Consider the following 16882-nt stretch of genomic DNA (forward strand, 5'->3'; position numbering starts at 1 on the left):
TAGCCATTGCTACTGGTTCTCAACAGAGTCCAGAGGTTGAACCAGTGAGCACAGAGAGTCAGAACCTCATACGCAGGTCTGAGAGAGTTACAAAGGGTGTACCACCAAAGAGGTACTCAAAAGAGTTTGCTAACTTAGCTGTTGCATGTGTTGCTATTGTTAACAACTCAAAGCAGATTAAAGCTGTGTCTAAGTCAGAGACAAAGACACAACAGAGAGTAGCTAGCCAAGGTAATGCAGAAGCACTCATTCCTTGGAAGCCAGACAACCAGAGAGGTACACTGGTGAAACCAGTGGTGGGGAGTTCCAAGGGTGGAACTGAAACAACAGGGGACTGTTATGTGTATAACAACTGTTTGTTCTCTTCTCTGGATCATGTTTTGCCAATTGATGCTTTTGGGGGAGTATGTTGGGGAAAAGCACCAAGGCAAAAGCCAGCTCCAGGTGGCTGGAATGCAAAACAGGATGCTGTTGTTTTGCAGATGTACTGTTGGAGAAAAGGTGGAGCCTATTCTCTGTACTGAGCACCGGATGTTAGCTCAGAGTGTCATCTGACCTGTGCTGGAAGTACAGGGGAGGAGTATGAGTCTCTTCTGATGGAGTCTGAAGGGAACAGACGCATTTCTATGTACTGATGAGTGACAGGAAAAAACATGTAAAAGGACTCCTGTCTGTCTCATTTCCCCTTCCTGGGGACAATGCAGGGAGGGAGAGAGAAACAAAGTAGCGGAGGGTGTGTTCCCCTCGTCTGATTGATGAGGAGAATCGCCGGGAGTTATGACCTAGCTCCGGGAGACGCAGCGGAGAGGTCATCAAGTATCCAGCTTAATTGCCTCGGGGGAGGCCAGTTACCTCTGACTGTAAGCTGAGATACTAACACCTTTGTTGGCAAGGTGATGTCTCTGCTTTTTAAGATGCTGTCTAGGTTTGCCATCGCCTTTCTCCCAAGGAGCAGGCGTCTTTTAATTTTGTGACTGCTGTCACCATCTGCAGTGATCATGGAGCCCAAGAAAGTAAAATCTCTCACTGCCTCAATTTCTTCCCCTTCTATTTGCCAGGAGGTGATGGGACCAGTGGCCATGATCTTCGTTTTTTTGATGTTGAGCTTCAGACCATATTTTGCGCTCTCCTCTTTCACCCTCATTAAGAGGTTCTTTAATTCCTCCTCACTTTCTGCCATCAAGGTTGTGTCATCTGCATATCTGAGGTTGTTGATATTTCTTCCGGCGTTCTTAATTCCGGCTTGGGATTCATCCAGCCCAGCCTTTCGCATGATGAATTCTGCATGTAAGTTAAATAAGCAGGGAGACAATATACAGCCTTGCCGTACTCCTTTCCCAATTTTGAACCAATCAGTTGTTCCATATCCAGTTCTAACTGTAGCTTCTTGTCCCACATAGAGATTTCTCAGGAGACAGATGAGGTGATCAGGCACTCCCATTTCGTTAAGAACTTGCCATAGTTTGCTGTGGTCGACACAGTCAAAGGCTTTTGCATAGTCAATGAAGCAGAAGTAGATGTCTTTCTGGGACTCTTTAGCTTTCTCCATTATCCAGCGCATGTTTGCAATTTGGTCTCTGGTTCCTCTGCCCCTTCAAAATCCAGCTTGCACTTCTGGGAGTTCTCGGTCCACATACTGCTTGAGCCTTCCTTGTAGAATTTTAAGCATAACCTTGCTAGCGTGTGAAATGAGTGCAATTGTGTGGTAGTTGGAGCATTCTTTGGCACTGCCTTTCTTTGGGATTGGGATGTAGACTGGTCTTCTCCAATCCTCTGGCCACTGCTGAGTTTTCCAAACTTGCTGGCATATTGAGTGTAGCACCTTAACAGCATCATCTTTTAAAATTTTAAACAGTTCAGCTGGAATACCATCACTTCCACTGGCCTTGTTATTTGCAGTGCTTTCTAAGGCCCATTTGACTTCACTCTCCAGGATGTCTGGCTCAAGGTCAGCAACCACACTACCTGGGGTGTATGAGACATCCATATCTTTCTGGTATAATTCCTCTGTGTATTCTTGCCACCTCTTCTTGATGTCTTCTGCTTCAGTTAGGTCTTTACCACTTTTGTCCTTTATTATGGTAATCTTTGTACGAAATGTTCCTTTCATATTTCCGATTTTCTTGAACAGATCTCTGGTTCTTCCCATTCTGTTGCTTTCCTCTATTTCTTTGCATTGCTCGTTTAAGAAGGCCTTCTTGTCTCTCCTTGCTATTCTTTGGAAATCTGCATTCAATTTCTTGTATCTTTCATTATCTCCCTCGCATTTTGCTTGCCTTCTCTCCCCCGCTATTTGTAAGGCCTCGTTGGACAGCCACTTTGCTTTCTTGCATTTCTTTTTCATTGGGATGGTTTTAGTTGCTGCCTCCTGTATAATGTTGCGAGCCTCCACCCATAGTTCTTCAGGCACTCTGTCCAGCAAATCTAAATCCTTAAACCTGTTCCTCACTTCCACTGTGTATTCATAAGGGATTTGACTTAGATTGTATCTTACCAGCCCAGTGGTTTTTCCTATTTTCTTCAGTTTAAGCTTGAATTTTGCTATAAGAAGCTGATGATCTGAGCCACAGTCAGCTCCAGGTCTTGTTTTTGCTGACTGTATAGAGCTTCTCCATCTTTGGCTGCAGAGAATATAATCAATCTGATTTCGATGTTGCCCATCTGGGGATGTCCATGTGTAGAGTCGTCTCTTGTGTTGTTGGAAAAGCGTGTTTGTGATGACCAGCTTGTTCTCTTGGCAGAACTCTATTAGTCTTTGCCCTGCTTCGTTTTGATCTCCAAGGCCAAACTTGCCAGTTGTTCCTTTTATCTCTTGATTCCCTACTTTAGCATTCCAATCCCCTATAATGAGCAGAACATCCTTCTTTGGTGTCACTTCTATAAGGTCTTGTAAGTCTTCATAGAATTGGTCAATTTCAGTTTCTTCAGCACCAGTAGTTGGTGCATAGACTTGGATTACTGTGATGTTAAAAGGTCTGCCTTGGAGTCGTATCGAGATCATTCTATCATTTTTGAGACTGCATCCCAGTACAGCTTTCGCCACTCTTTTGTTGACTATGAGGGCCACTCCATTTCTTTTACGGGTTTCTTGCCCACAGTAGTAGATATGATAGTCATCCGAACTGAATTCGCCCATTCCCGTCCATTTTAGCTCACTGATGCCCAGGATGTCAATATTTATTCTCGCCATCTCATTTTTGACCACATCCAACTTACCCGGGTTCATGGTTCTTACATTCCAGGTTCCTATGCAATATTTTTCTTTACAGCATTGGACTTTCCTTTCGCTTCCATGCATATCCGCAACTGAGCGTCCTTTCGGCTTTGGCCCAGCCACTTCATCAGCTCTGGATCTACTTGTACTTGTCCTCCGCTCTTCCCCAGTGGCATGTTGGACACCTTCCGACCTGAGGGGCTCATCTTCCAGCGTCATAACTTTTATATGCCTGTTGTCTTTGTCCACGGAGTTTTCTTGGCAGGGATACTGGAGTGGCTTGCCGGTTCCTACTCCAGGTGGATCACGTTTGGTCAAAACTCTCCACTATGACCTGTTCATCTTGAGTGCCCTGCTCGGCGTAGTTCATAGCTTCTCTGAGTTCTTCAAGCCCCTTCGCCACGGCAAGGCAGTGATCCATGAAGGGGTAATCGTGTAGTATAACAGCATAAATCACCCCGGCGAAAGCTCGCACATTCTTCCCTCTCGCATGGCGTACGAGACACTGAGACACTCAGAGTAAACCACTCCCGTATGTGTCTGTAACCACGCCTCAAGCTGTGAGACGTCACTCAGAACTCTTTAACCCTGTAAGTTCTGAAACCCTTAACACCCCCTCTCGTCTTGCATCTTGAGGGAACCTGTGAACACCTATTTACAGACCTCTTTGAGTTCAACTCACCTCCCATTGCCTTTTGCCTCCCACTGGCATCTGTCCCAGGCAACTGTTGAACCCCTTCAACACTCCCAGAATCGCACTGTGCGAAACCAACCCACGCACTGGTGACCTCAAACCTCTCAGGTGGCACCCCTTTTGTTGTGCGTGCGGATCGTCTGAGCACAAACTCAGGTGTTCCTCCTGACCTACTGGGGTCAGCAAGCGTGTCTCCTACATCAGAAGACTCCCCCTCTGACTTGCTGCGTCTTCGGGCCTTCTGGACTTCGCTAACAGGAGATGAAGGCTCACTCTTGGGTTCTCTCTTAACAGCCTGTGGAGAAACCTACCCCTGTGCTTGACCCTCATCAGAGACCTGGTCCTCAGCAACAGGCTCTGCCTCTGTCTCTCCTTCCTCCTCAGAATCAGATAGACATTCTGAGAGAACATCAGGACCATCACTAAGTCTTGACCAACCATCCTGTTCACAGAACTCAGCATGCTTACTGACCAGAAGCTTGGTCTGATCACCCCCTGGGTATGCAAACTTCCACCCATTTGTCGCAGGTTCATACCCACAGAAGATCATTTCCTGGTACCTTGGACCACCTTCCTTCCGTTGAGCTGTTGGTATAGGCACCCAAGCCTTGGAACCATACACACGGAAGAAATGCACCTGTGGCTTTTTCCGGTGCAACAGAAAAAATGGTGTGTCACCTACAACTTTGTTGTAGGACCTGTTAAAGATAAAGCTGGCAGATTTCCAAGCTTCACTCCAAAAGCTCTGAGGCAGCCCAGTGTCACACAGCAAAACCCTGACAGCTTCAGCCAGTGTTTCACTCCTGTGCTCTGCCACGCCTCTCTCTTGAGGAGACTTAGCACCCGTCACCTGGTGACGAATTCCCTTTTGCTTGAAAAACTCCTTCAGAGCAGACCCAGTAAACTGTGACCCACGGTCGCTCTTGAACCCTTGCACCTTGGTGGAGAACCTTAGTTCCACCTCCGCAACCCAATCTTTGATCAGTTGCGCCGCCTCCCCTTGTGTTCTCAGCGAGAAAAACCACCCATTCTGAGTAAAATCATCTGTCAGCGTCAGCACAAACCTGGCCCCACCCAGACTCTGACACTCCATGGGTCCTGCAAGGTCTGTGTGTACAAGCTCAAAAGGTTTTGTGGTTACCCTCTCCACCCTGGGATAACTGCACCTTTGTACCTTTACTTTTCTGCATGCCCTGCACTCTAGGGATCTCCCACATGCTTTGAGTTTGCAACCCTTAGTGCAGCTGGGCAGCCTTTGAACATCTTCCAAACAGCTGTGTAACATCCTCTTGTGCCACAGATGAACACAAGAATCATGGCTGGGAACACTAGCACACTGCGCCTGTGCTCTTCTGGCATTCCCCCCCACCCTCCAGAGGTGTCTCCAGAACAAAGAGATTGTTCATGCATTCCACGTTGACAAGCTGTTTCCCCCCTCTGAAAATGGAACAGACATCATTTTCAAAACAAACTTTGTACCCTTCCTTTACAAGAGCAGGTACAGATAACAGACAACAATGCATCTCTGGCACAACGTAGACTTCCAGCTCCGCCTGCAAAAAGGAAACATAAACATTTGCAACGTTAGACACTGGCCTTTGTGACCCATTAGCGAATTCAATAATTGTCCCAGCTGAAACAGCCCTGCAGTTCCGCAGCTTGCCAGCAGGTGGCGCTCCTATCAGGTGATGGCTGGCTCCTGAATCTATAATCCAGCGCAACACCCTGTCCTTGCTGGAGTTGTCCTTTAGCGTTGCCATGGCAACAAACTTCTCGCTGCCCCTGTACTTGGCAGCTTCCGTAGCCGCAACTCTTTCATTTTTTTTATATAAATATTTTTTATTGCTTTTTTCCAAATAAAGGTATACAATCAATTATATAAAAAAGAGAAAAAGAACATCAACAACAGAGAAAAAGGAAAAAGAAGAAAAAGAAAAAAAATAGATCATTCCAGTACTTATTTCCGTTTTCTATCGGACTTCCCCATATCTCCCTTCAAATGCATTCTTAACAATAAAAATATCAGCAAATTATAACCTTGTTTCATGTGTTTCTTTTATACTTTCCAAAAGCTTACTTTTTAGTTTAAATTACTTATTATCAATTTACTATTAAAAAAACAAATATAATATCATTTTAAACATTTAAATATTGGTCCTTTCAATAATTATTATTTAGTTTCATATGTCATCCACTCTCATTACTGGAGCTAATCTTTCCAAATCGTGCGAGTTCTTATAATTCATATAGTTTATAAAGCTTTTGCAAATAATCCTTAAATTTTTTCCAGTCCTCCTCCATTGCTTCTTTTCCCAAATCTCGGATCCTGGCAGTCATCTCGGCCAATTCCATGTAGTCCATCAATTGCGTCTGTCACTCTTCCAGTGTGGGTAAATCTTGTGTCTTCCAGTACTTTGCAATAAGGATTCTTGCTGCTGTAGTTGCGTACATAAAAAACGTTCTATCCTTCTTTAACACTTTCTGGCCGACAATGCCCAGTAGGAAGGCCTCTGGTTTCTTAGGGAAGGTGTACTTAAACACCTTTTTTAACTCGTTATATATCATTTCCCAGAATGCCTTCACTCTTGGACAAGTCCACCATAAGTGAAAGAAAGTCCCTTCAGCCTCCTTACATTTCCAACATTTGTTATCCGACAAATGGTATATTTTTGCAAGCTTGACTGGGGTCATGTACCACCTGTATATCATTTTCATAATATTTTCTTTCAAGGCATTACATGCTGTAAATTTCATACCGGTGGTCCACAACTTTTCCCAGTCTTCAAACATAATGTTGTACCCAATGTCTTGAGCCCATTTTATCATGGCTGATTTAACTATCTCATCCTGAGTGTTCCATTTAAGCAGCAAGTTATACATTCTTGATAAAAGCTTAGCCTTTGGTTCTAACAATTCTGTCTCTAGTTTCGATTTTTCCACCTGGAAACCTGTTTTTTTATCCATCTTAAACACTTCCTGAATTTGGGCATAATGAAACCAATCTTGCACCTTATTCTTTAGTCTTTCATAGCTCTGTAACCTCCAATTGTCTCCAATTTTTTCTATTATTTCCCCATATGTCGGCCAGCCGGCCTCCATATTGGGTTTTTTCCGAGCCTTGGCCTCCACTGGTGATAACCACCTCGGGGTCTTACTTTCTAACAAGTCTTTATATTTTGTCCAGACTATAAATATTGCTTTTCTGACAATATGGTTTTTGAACATTTTATGTGTTTTTACCTTGTCGTACCACAAATACGCATGCCATCCTAACGAATTATTAAACCCTTCCAGATCTAGGACATCAGTGTTCTTTAGCAACAACCAATCTTTCATCCAGCAGAAGGCTGCAGCTTCATAATATAACCTTAAATCTGGCAGGGCAAACCCCCCTCTTTCTTTTGCATCAGTTAATATTTTAAACTTTATTCGGGGCTTTTTGCCCTGCCAAACAAACTTTGAAATATCCTTCTGCCACTTTCCAAAACATTCCACTCTGTCCACGATCTGTAAGGTTTGAAACAAAAACAACATCTTTGGCAAAACGTTCATTTTTATAGCTGCTATTCGGCCCAACAAGGAAAGTTTCAATCTTGACCAAATTTCAAAATCTTTTTTAACTTCTAGCCAACATTTTTCATAATTATCTTTGAATAGATTCAATTTTTTTGAAGACAAGTTAACCCCCAGGTATTTCACTTTTTTAACCACATTTAACTCTGTTTCCCTCTGAAACCCATCTGTTTCTGAAGTTGTCAATTTTTTCCCCAATACCTTAGTTTTTTGTTTATTCAACTTAAATCCCGCCACCCGACCAAACTCCTGAATCAGTTCTAAGACTCTTTTTGTACTAGATTCTGGCTCCTGTAGTGTTAACACCAAGTCATCTGCGAAAGCTTTCAGTTTGTATTGTTTCGCTCCGACCTGTACTCCTTGTACCTGCCGGTCCTTCCTAATCATATTCAAAAGCACCTCCAGGACTGAGATAAATAATAGGGGGGAGAGAGGGCACCCTTGCCGTGTTCCTTTTTCAGTTTGGAACTCTTCTGTCACTACATTGTTCACAATCAACTTAGCTTTTTGTTCTGAGTAAATTGCTTCTAGACCATTTTCAAACCCCCGTCCCACTCCCATCCCTTCCAAGTTTTTCTTCATAAACTTCCAAGAAATGTTGTCAAAGGCCTTCTCCACGTCGATAAAAATTAACACTGCTTTAGTGTTAATATTGGTTTGCAAAAGTTCCAGGATATCAATAATGTTCCTAGTGTTGTCAAACAAGTGTCTGCCTGGGAGAAAGCCTGCCTGGTCCTTGTGAATTACTTCATTCAATACCTTTTTCAGTCTACTTGCCAAAATGTCTGCAAATATTTTGTAATCCACATTTAGGAGTGAGATGGGACGGTATTTCTTAAGTTGAGTCTTTTCAGTTTCCACTTTAGGTATCAATGTAATGAATGCTTCTTTCCACGTTTCCGGTGCTCTCCCTCCTTCCATGATCTGGTTACAAACCTCCATTAATGGTTGTATCAGATAGTCTTTTAATGTCTTATAATACTTGGAGGTAAGTCCATCTGGGCCTGGAGATTTGCCCAACTGCATATTCTGAATGGCATCCTCAATTTCCTGTTGTGTTATTTTGTGGTTCAAGATTAATCTCTTTTCCTGAGATAGTTCTGGTAGACCATTAGCTTTTATAAATTGATCCATCTCAAACACTTCCTCGGGCCCTTGCGTATATAGTTTTTTAAAGTATTTCTGGAAACACTTTCTAATTTCACCTGGTTTCTGAATATTTTTCCCTTCAACCTCTAGATTGGTTACATAGTTCAATTTTTGTCTTTTCTTCAACTGCCATGCTAGCAGTTTTCCACATTTATTCGCTGATTCAAAAGATCTTTGTTTCATTTGTTTAATTTTCCATTCCACTTCTTGATTTATCAATTTCGTATATTGTGATTGATGGAATTTAATTTCTCTCAAAATCTCTTTTGATTTTGGTTTTAGTCTCAATTTTTTCTCACCATCTCTTATCTTCTCCAATATCTTATCCTTTTTTCCATTCCAGAGTTTTTTCTTAATTGTATTCTGTTGTATCAGAAACCCTCTCATTACAGCTTTACTTGCGTCCCAGATTATTCTCTTTTCCACCGAGGTGTTCAAATTAATTTCAAAATAGTCCTTTAAAGCTTTTTGGGCCTTCTTTACGATCTCTTGATCTCTTAACAGGTTGTCATTCATTTTCCATCTGAAGGAACCGGCTGGGGTAAATCTCAATTCCATTTCAGGGCGTTATGGTCGGAGCAGGTCTTTGGGCAGATTTCCACTCTTGTAATCTTAGGTGCCAGCCCTCTAGTTGTCCAGATTTGGTCGATTCTTGTCCATGACAGATGGGCCTCAGAGAAGAAAGTTCCCTCTTTACCTAGAGGGTTCCTTGTCCTCCAAGTATCAATCAAATCCATATTGTCTGTCAGTTCAAAAAAAGTTTTAGGTAGTCTGCCGTCTTTAATTAAGTTTTGGTTTTGAGACTTATCCATAAGGGTAGAGACCACCCCATTCATATCTCCCATCATTATAATATTAGAGTAGTCCAGATAGTCCAGCAATATCTCATGCAGCTTCTTGTAGAATTCCGATTTCCCCTCATTTGGTGCATAAATTCCTAATATCAAGACTTTTTCTCCTTGAGTTTGTATTTCAATTGCCAGGATTCGTCCATGTTCATCTTTAAACAAAAATTTCGGTGACAGGTTCTCCTTTGCATAGATCACCACGCCTCTCTTCTTGACTCTGTCTGATGAAATAAATTCTTGGCCCAGTCTTTTGTTAATTAACACTTTTCTATGGAGTCTCGTCACATGTGTTTCCTGCAAACAAATTATATCCAAATGTTCTTTTTTCAAGATATGAAAAATCCTTTTCCTTTTCTCCGGGGAATTTGCGCCATTAATGTTCCAACTATACAGCTGCAGAGACATCCTGAATCAGTCTGTTGTTACTCTTTATGGGGTGTCTTCCTTTTCTTCCGGACCCGAGGGAGGAGGTGTTGGTTCTATTCCAGGCTGTGGTAAAGGCCAAGGAGCTGCTATTCCCTTTTGAAGGTCTTCTCCGTGGTCTTGCAGGAACTTCTGGTTGTCCTCTTTTGTTTTAATTTTAATTTTCTTTCCTTTATAGTTAAAAGATAAACCTTGAGGGAACTCCCACCTGTAGGGTATCCCGTTGCTTCTCAATAGTCTTGCCAGATCCGTGTACACAGTTCTGAGATCCAAAAGTTGTTTTGGTATATCCTTGTAGATTTCCGCTCTTTTGTCTTGGATCTCAAGTGATTTCTTAAAATGAAGGTCCAATATTTTGTCTCTCTCCTGTTTGGATCTCAAAATGATCAAACAATCCCTGGGTCTGTCCTTCCTTGTTGCTTTCCCCAGTCTAAATGCAGTTGTTATTTTAAATTCCTCGTCTACTTTTATACCCCAGAACTTAGAGAACTCTACTGTCAAATAACCAATCAAATCTTCTTTCTCGAGCTCTGGGATAAATCGTAATTTCAAGTTATTTTCCCGATTTCTCAGTTCCACCATAGACAGATAGGCCTGCTGGTCACTGATGTGTTTATGTAGTGGCCCTACCTCCCCTTTTATTTCCTCAACTTTCTGATTTGCGTGGTCTGCCTTTAAATTGGCAGCTTCAGCCAATTTCCGACTCTCAGAAACTGCTTCTTTGAGATTTCCAATTGCTTCTGAGTGTTGTGCCACTTGTTCAGACAATTTTGTAATAGAGGATGTGGCTAGATTAATTTTTGCCGTTTGATCGTCCACCTTCTTATTTAAAATTGCAAATTGATCTAGCATTTCTTTTAAAAGATTGCCAGTTCCTCCTGTAGTCATATCCTCTGTTGTTGGCTGTTCAGCTTCCTCTAATACAGCTGGAACAGATGATCTGCGTGTCTGAGCAGTCAAAGTTGTTTGCACAAGTTGAGCTTTCCCTGCTTTCGTTTTTGCATATCTTGTTTTCAGTGGGCCACTCATTCCACACCTGTCTATGGATCAAGGTCAAATTGTCTGGTTTCCCATGGGAAAGGCAGTCCCCCAGCGTAGATTAAAAAACAGCAGAGAGTCAAAATAAAGTTTTTTCCCAAGCACTTGTAAATCCCAAACTCCACTAGAGGGAGTGTTGTTACAGTTCAGGAAAGAAAAAGAAAAGTTTGTCCACCATTAAAGTTCCTGCAGTCCCAAAAAGTTTAACAACAATCCTTCAAAATCCTTCAAAAACTTTTTCTTAGCTTACAGAGCATTTCTCAAGTTACCACAAAGTCTCATCCAAAAGGTGCCAGTTACAGTTCCTTATTTGTATCTTCCAAAAGCTCCCAAAAATAACAGTTTCTATTTTAGATACAGTTTCCGCAATGACAGTTCTCTTTCCTCCTGTCAGCCCGATGTTTGGTTTCTTAGGCTTTTATAATCCACAGAGAGGAGAAAGTCCCCAGTTTGAGTCAATACAGTAAGAAATAAAAAAAAACTTGCCTTTACCTTTTCAATTGCCAGTTCTGCTAACGCACGATAATTCCAAATTTGTAATCCCTTTGAACTGCTTCCAGCTTGTCAGTTTCTTTGCCTTTGATCTTTAAGCATTTGCCGAGAGACGGACTTCCTTTTTTCGTCCCTCGCTTTCAGCCAAATTCTGAATTTGTAATCCCAATAAGAGTAATCCTTACTCATGAGTAGATGATTTAGAATCCAATGCTCCAGGAAGAAAGGTCAGCGCTCATCAGCAGCAGCCGCGCGGCTTCGCTCCCGCAGAAAGAGCGATGAACTCACAGCACCGCTTCCCCTCCGCGCTTCCGGAGCCCCTTACGGGGTCCCTTCTTCGTTTTGGGGGTCGCTCCAGGTGCCCGCCGAGTCCCACGGCCACGAGCTCACTCTGCTCGTGGTTTTTCTTGATGGATCGTCGCTGTGCCGTAGCGTACGATCCTTTCCTGCGGAGCCCCTCTTCAGAGACTGAAAAGGACCGCCATTGCTGTTTCGCGTCGCCCCCGGAAGTGGTAGCCGCAACTCTTTCAGTTGCCCTGAAGACTGGACTTATCTCAGCGTTCCCAGACAGCTCTGCAGCGCTTATCTCCCTCTGCAGCAGGTGGCTGACCTTGAAGCCTCCAGCTCTATCCAGCTTCCCAGGCTTCGGCTCACGACGCAAACAACTCTTGGCAGCCTTTGGAAAAAGAGGCTTCTCTGAACTTTTACTGCTCACTGCCCCCCCCCACTTCTCACAGGGCTCCCAGGACGCTTTCCTGCACCCCCTCTGATGGGTAAAGGGCTCCCAGCACTTTGCCTCTTTCCAGGCTCCTCCCGCAGACATGTTGCAGCTCCCACGCAGCTTTCAGACTCTGCAAACGTAGCAGCAACAGCAGTGGCAGCAACAGTCCCTTCGCCCCCCTCAGGGGCCTCCCAGCTTTTCCCAGCTGTGCACCGGCTTTCACGAAGGTGGCCAGCGCCATCTTGCCTCTCCTGTTCTGATGCAGCCATCTCCCGGCCCTTGCTTCCGACTCCAGCTTCACAAGCTTCCTGGAGCGCTAGCCAAGCGGCCTCTGGCTTCCTTGCACCCAGAACAATAGGCTTCAGATCAGCACCCACGTTCTCAGCCAAAAACACAAGCACACGCTTCTCAGCTTCACCTTGATCTGCAACCGCCCCAGCTGCCTTAGGCACCGGCTGGACAACGTGCCACAGCCTGGCTCCGACTAAAGACAATTCTGCTTCAAAGCTCCACTCCAGCCACGTTTGGCTAGTCAGCTTCTCACATGGCAGCTTAAGCTCAAAGCCATGTTCCTGGGACTGAGCCATCTCCTCCCCCGGGGCTGAGCGTACTCACGAACAACGGCAGTAGCTCCCTCCGGCTTCCGGCAGATCAGCCTCTTCTCCCAGCAAGCTCCTTTCAGCATCAAAGGAAGCAAAGCTCTAGCTGGCCCCAGCGTCTTCACAGCTGGCTTCATCCACACATGGGACGTTCCTCCTGCAACAGCTTCAAAGCGTTGGCAAACTGCCCATAACCTATGGCCGCCAAGAGGGCCAACATGGAGTCCTGCAGGCTTTCATTGCGCAACTCTGCTCCCTGGGGATCACGGAAACGTCCTCTCTGCCCTCTTTGGCCAGTTTAGCAGAGCGAATACAGCGGACAGAAGCGATGCAGAGTGTGGGTAATAAATCAGAACACACACAAGGCGTTCTCTTATCTTCTTAGCCTTCTAAGATCCAGGACAAAGCACCACCTTTCAGAAATTTCCCCAGACGTCAATCCCGCCTTTGAAATCCCGGTAATCATACATATGGCAGCCTTACTTCAGCCACTCAGGACTTGTTTCCCCAATCACCCCATGTCCGAAAGGAATAATAGAATTGTAGAGTTGGAAGGGTCCCCAATGATCAATGCAGACTTGCAGAAACATCCTAATTGAGGTTCCCCCCCAACTGGAACTCACCAGAACTGAGTTCTGGCGCCTCTCAGGTGGGTGCCATTGCCATTATGAGAACAAGAGAGGCATTCACAGTTAGTTCCAGCACCTCTTAATCTAGAAAAGTAGCACTGATTCGAACAACAACAACAACAATTTATTATTTATACCCCTCCCATCTGGCTGGGCTTCCCCAGCCACTCTGGGCGGCTTCCAACCAAATACAAAAATACAGTAATACATCAAACACTAAAAGCTTCCCTAAACAGGGTTGCCTTCATATGTCTTCTAAAAGTTTGGTAGTTGTTGTTCTCTTTGACATCTGGTGGGAGGGCGTTCCACAGGGCGGGTGCCAATAATAAAAAGCTACGGCTTAGCTAATACTCTAGGGTTGCCAAGTCCAGTCGCTGACTGGGCTCATGTAATTTAGGGACTCTGAGCCATGATTTATGTACAGATTTTCATTTGAACACCACCATATATGACGGAGGAGTCTCTTCATTTTTACCTATATGTCTCTAGCAATATTTTGGGGTGGCTCTGAAGGACACAGGAGATGTGGGCAGCAGTTTCCTCTAGCTTATTTGGTGGTACAATGGACTCATTAATGGGAGAAATACAAACAGATTGAAAGATCACCTGGATGCTGCACAGAATGCATTGGATAAGAACATAAGAAGTACCTACAGGATCAGACCAGTGTCCCATCCAGTCCAGCATCTTGTTTTAACACCAGCCAACTACATCCCTGGAGGAAGACAGAAAGCAGGTCCTTAGTGTAACAGCACTCTCCTGACTTTTAATTCTCAGTAACTGGTTTTCAGAGGCATGCCTTGAGGGCTGGGTGTCAGGGACCATGCTGAGGAGGGCTGCACTGAGGAAGAATGGTGGGAGCCACCCCTTCCTCCTGAATCATCCCAGGAGCAGGAGGACAGTATTGTAGTCTTATTGGACTTTACCAATTGGTAGGGTGAGCGTTGCTCCCGGATGGGAGGAAGGAAGTCAAATGACACCGAGGGTTGGTTCAGAGAAAGAGTTTATTCTGCTCTCCGGATAGCAGAAGGCACTTGTGTGGTCAGCTCACAGCAAGTCCAAAGAAATGAGAAATTTCATGCAGTATATACCGTATTTTTTGCACCATAACACTCACTTTTTTCCTCCTAGAAAGTAAGGGGAAATGTCTGTGTGTGTTATGGAGCGAATGCCTGCGGGTGGGGTGGGGGGGATCTGCTGCAGTCGTGAGCAGAGGATCCATGGTTCCCCTTCCTTCCCTCCTCCGTGGTTACAAAGCATGGATCCACATGGATCCTCAGGATTTTTGCATTGGGCTACTCCAAACTCACTGTCAGATCACATGTCTGTGGCCACAGCATGAACCACAAAAATCATATATCCACTATTTTGTTTAGAATATTTTTTTTCTTGTTTTCCTCCTCTAAAAACTACATGCGTGTTATGGTCTGGTGCGTGTTATAGAGTGAAAAATACGGTATATCCTCCAGGCACCCTCTCCCCCCTTCCCCAGGAATTCAGCCACATCAGCTTATACACGCAGGTTGACATCACAGATGTTCCTGCTCCGGTACTCTTAACCATAAAAGGGTTTTCCTCTTCCTGTACTCTTGACCATATAAGGGTATTCCTGTTCCGGCAATCTTATCTTGGAGTAAGAGGTCACCAACTCCTGGCGCCATTCCCAGGTCGATGACAAGGTCTATGCCTCAGTGTAAGATAAGACCCAGATGCGCCATTCCTGCTCCACTGGAACAGTCAAGGCCATACATTGCCGCCACAGACTGATAAGGGAGACGGCTTTGAGCACTTGTTTATACAGCTGGGTTTCTGTTATGCATTTGCTGAACAGCTCAAGTTAATGCATTTTAGAAATGCTCCCTCGGAGAAGGAAAAATGCGGATTTTGGGTCAGTTTCAAACTGACTGCACAGAAACCCATTCCTTCAGTATAGATTTGGAACAGTGGTTTGCAGAGGGACATAGTTCAGAAGGCAGGGAAATACTGGATGGGGAATAGCTAGCAGAAGAAACACTAGAAAAGAGAGAGTTAACAGATTCACAGTCTCTGGATAGTACACGCCGGATCTTCTTACTTCTTCTTTGGTGATCACTTGTAGCCGAGTAAGACTGTCTTCCATAAACACGGTTTTAACAACGAGTCCGTAAGTGATTGTGGAGGCCAATTCTAGATCCACACGTACTTCCACAGTGGGGATACTGGTTTCCAGGCAGGAGTTGATCACGCTGGATAGCACGTGCTGGATAATACATGCTCTAGATAGTCTCTGGATAGGGACTCTGGATAGTACACGCTGGACTTGATCTTTGGCGCAGGTATAGACATGATCAGACCCTGTGGTGGTCCCATGGTCCAATCACTACGCTCTGAAAGCTAGGATTGACTTCCCATCCACCCCTGCCTGGGTGGCAAGCCTATTTGGGCTTACCCACGAAGGCTGATAGATCCTGATGGATTCCGTCAGGACTTGCGGGACCCTGCTCCCCCTAGCGGCTCATTAGATGAGCTCGTTGAGGGTTGGAATAACTGGCTCTTGGCAGCCATCAATGAGATCGCACCTAGGCACCCTCCGCGACCCCACTGAAACAGGGCCCCTTGGTTTACCGAGGAGCTCTGGAAAATGAAGGGAGACCTTAGATGGCTACAGTGAATATGGTGGCGTGCTCGTGATGGAGCCTCAAGAACATCTTATAGGATGCTTATGAAAGCCTGTGAGATGGCAGTGAAAGCTGCTAAGATGTTTTACTTCTCAGCTTCCATCGCATCCGCTAGCTCTCACCCGGCACAACATTTTAGTATAATTAGGTCTTTAACGTCCCCAGAGGAACAACCAAATTTAAATACGAATTTGATTCATAGCTGTGAGACATTTGCGAGCTCGGATAAAGTCTTGCTACTCCACCGCCAATTTGGATACAGCAACAGAACTGGAGGCACCTCGATGGTCTTTGGTCCTACACTGGACCACTTCGACCAGATACTCCCAGCCGATGTGGACAGACTACTCCAAGCTGGAAAGCCCACCACTTGCCCCCTTGACCTGTGCCCGTCCTGGCTGATTAGAGTGTGCCCGAACGAGGTGCGGGTCCCCCGGGGTGATATCATCAATTTGTCCCTTGGCACAGGGACATTCTCAGGGGAGTTGAAGGAGGCAGTGGTGCGCCTGCTCTTAAAGAAAACATCATCAGATCCTCCAGATCTATCCAATTACCGCCCAGCTTCGAACCTCTCGTACCTGGGTAAGGTAATTGAGAGAGCGGCTGCTGAACAGCTTGATAGGTTTCTGGGTGAAATATTGGCCTTGGATCCATTCCAGTCTGGCTTTCACCCTGGACATGGGACCGAGGTGGCCCTGGTCACCCTAACAGATGATCTCTGTAGGCAGCTGGACTGAGGTGGGTCTGGGCTGCCGTTTCTTCAAGATCTGTCAGCAGCCTTCGACATGGTTGACCATGTACTGTTGGACCATCGCCTTGCAGACGTGGGGATTCAAGGCACAGTC

At 44.9% G+C, this 16882-nt stretch overlaps 1 long non-coding RNA gene across 1 annotated transcript in view; it reads right to left on the reverse strand.

Moving 5' to 3' along the window:
* Positions 1–16882, reverse strand: part of LOC310702042 — a 111956-nt gene that overhangs the window by 24014 nt on the left and 71060 nt on the right. The gene's annotated exons all lie outside the window — the stretch shown is intronic.

The sequence above is a fragment of the Podarcis liolepis genome (assembly GCF_965112155.1).
Source record: "Podarcis liolepis genome assembly, chromosome: 2".
NCBI classification, from domain to species: Eukaryota; Metazoa; Chordata; class Lepidosauria; order Squamata; family Lacertidae; genus Podarcis; species Podarcis liolepis.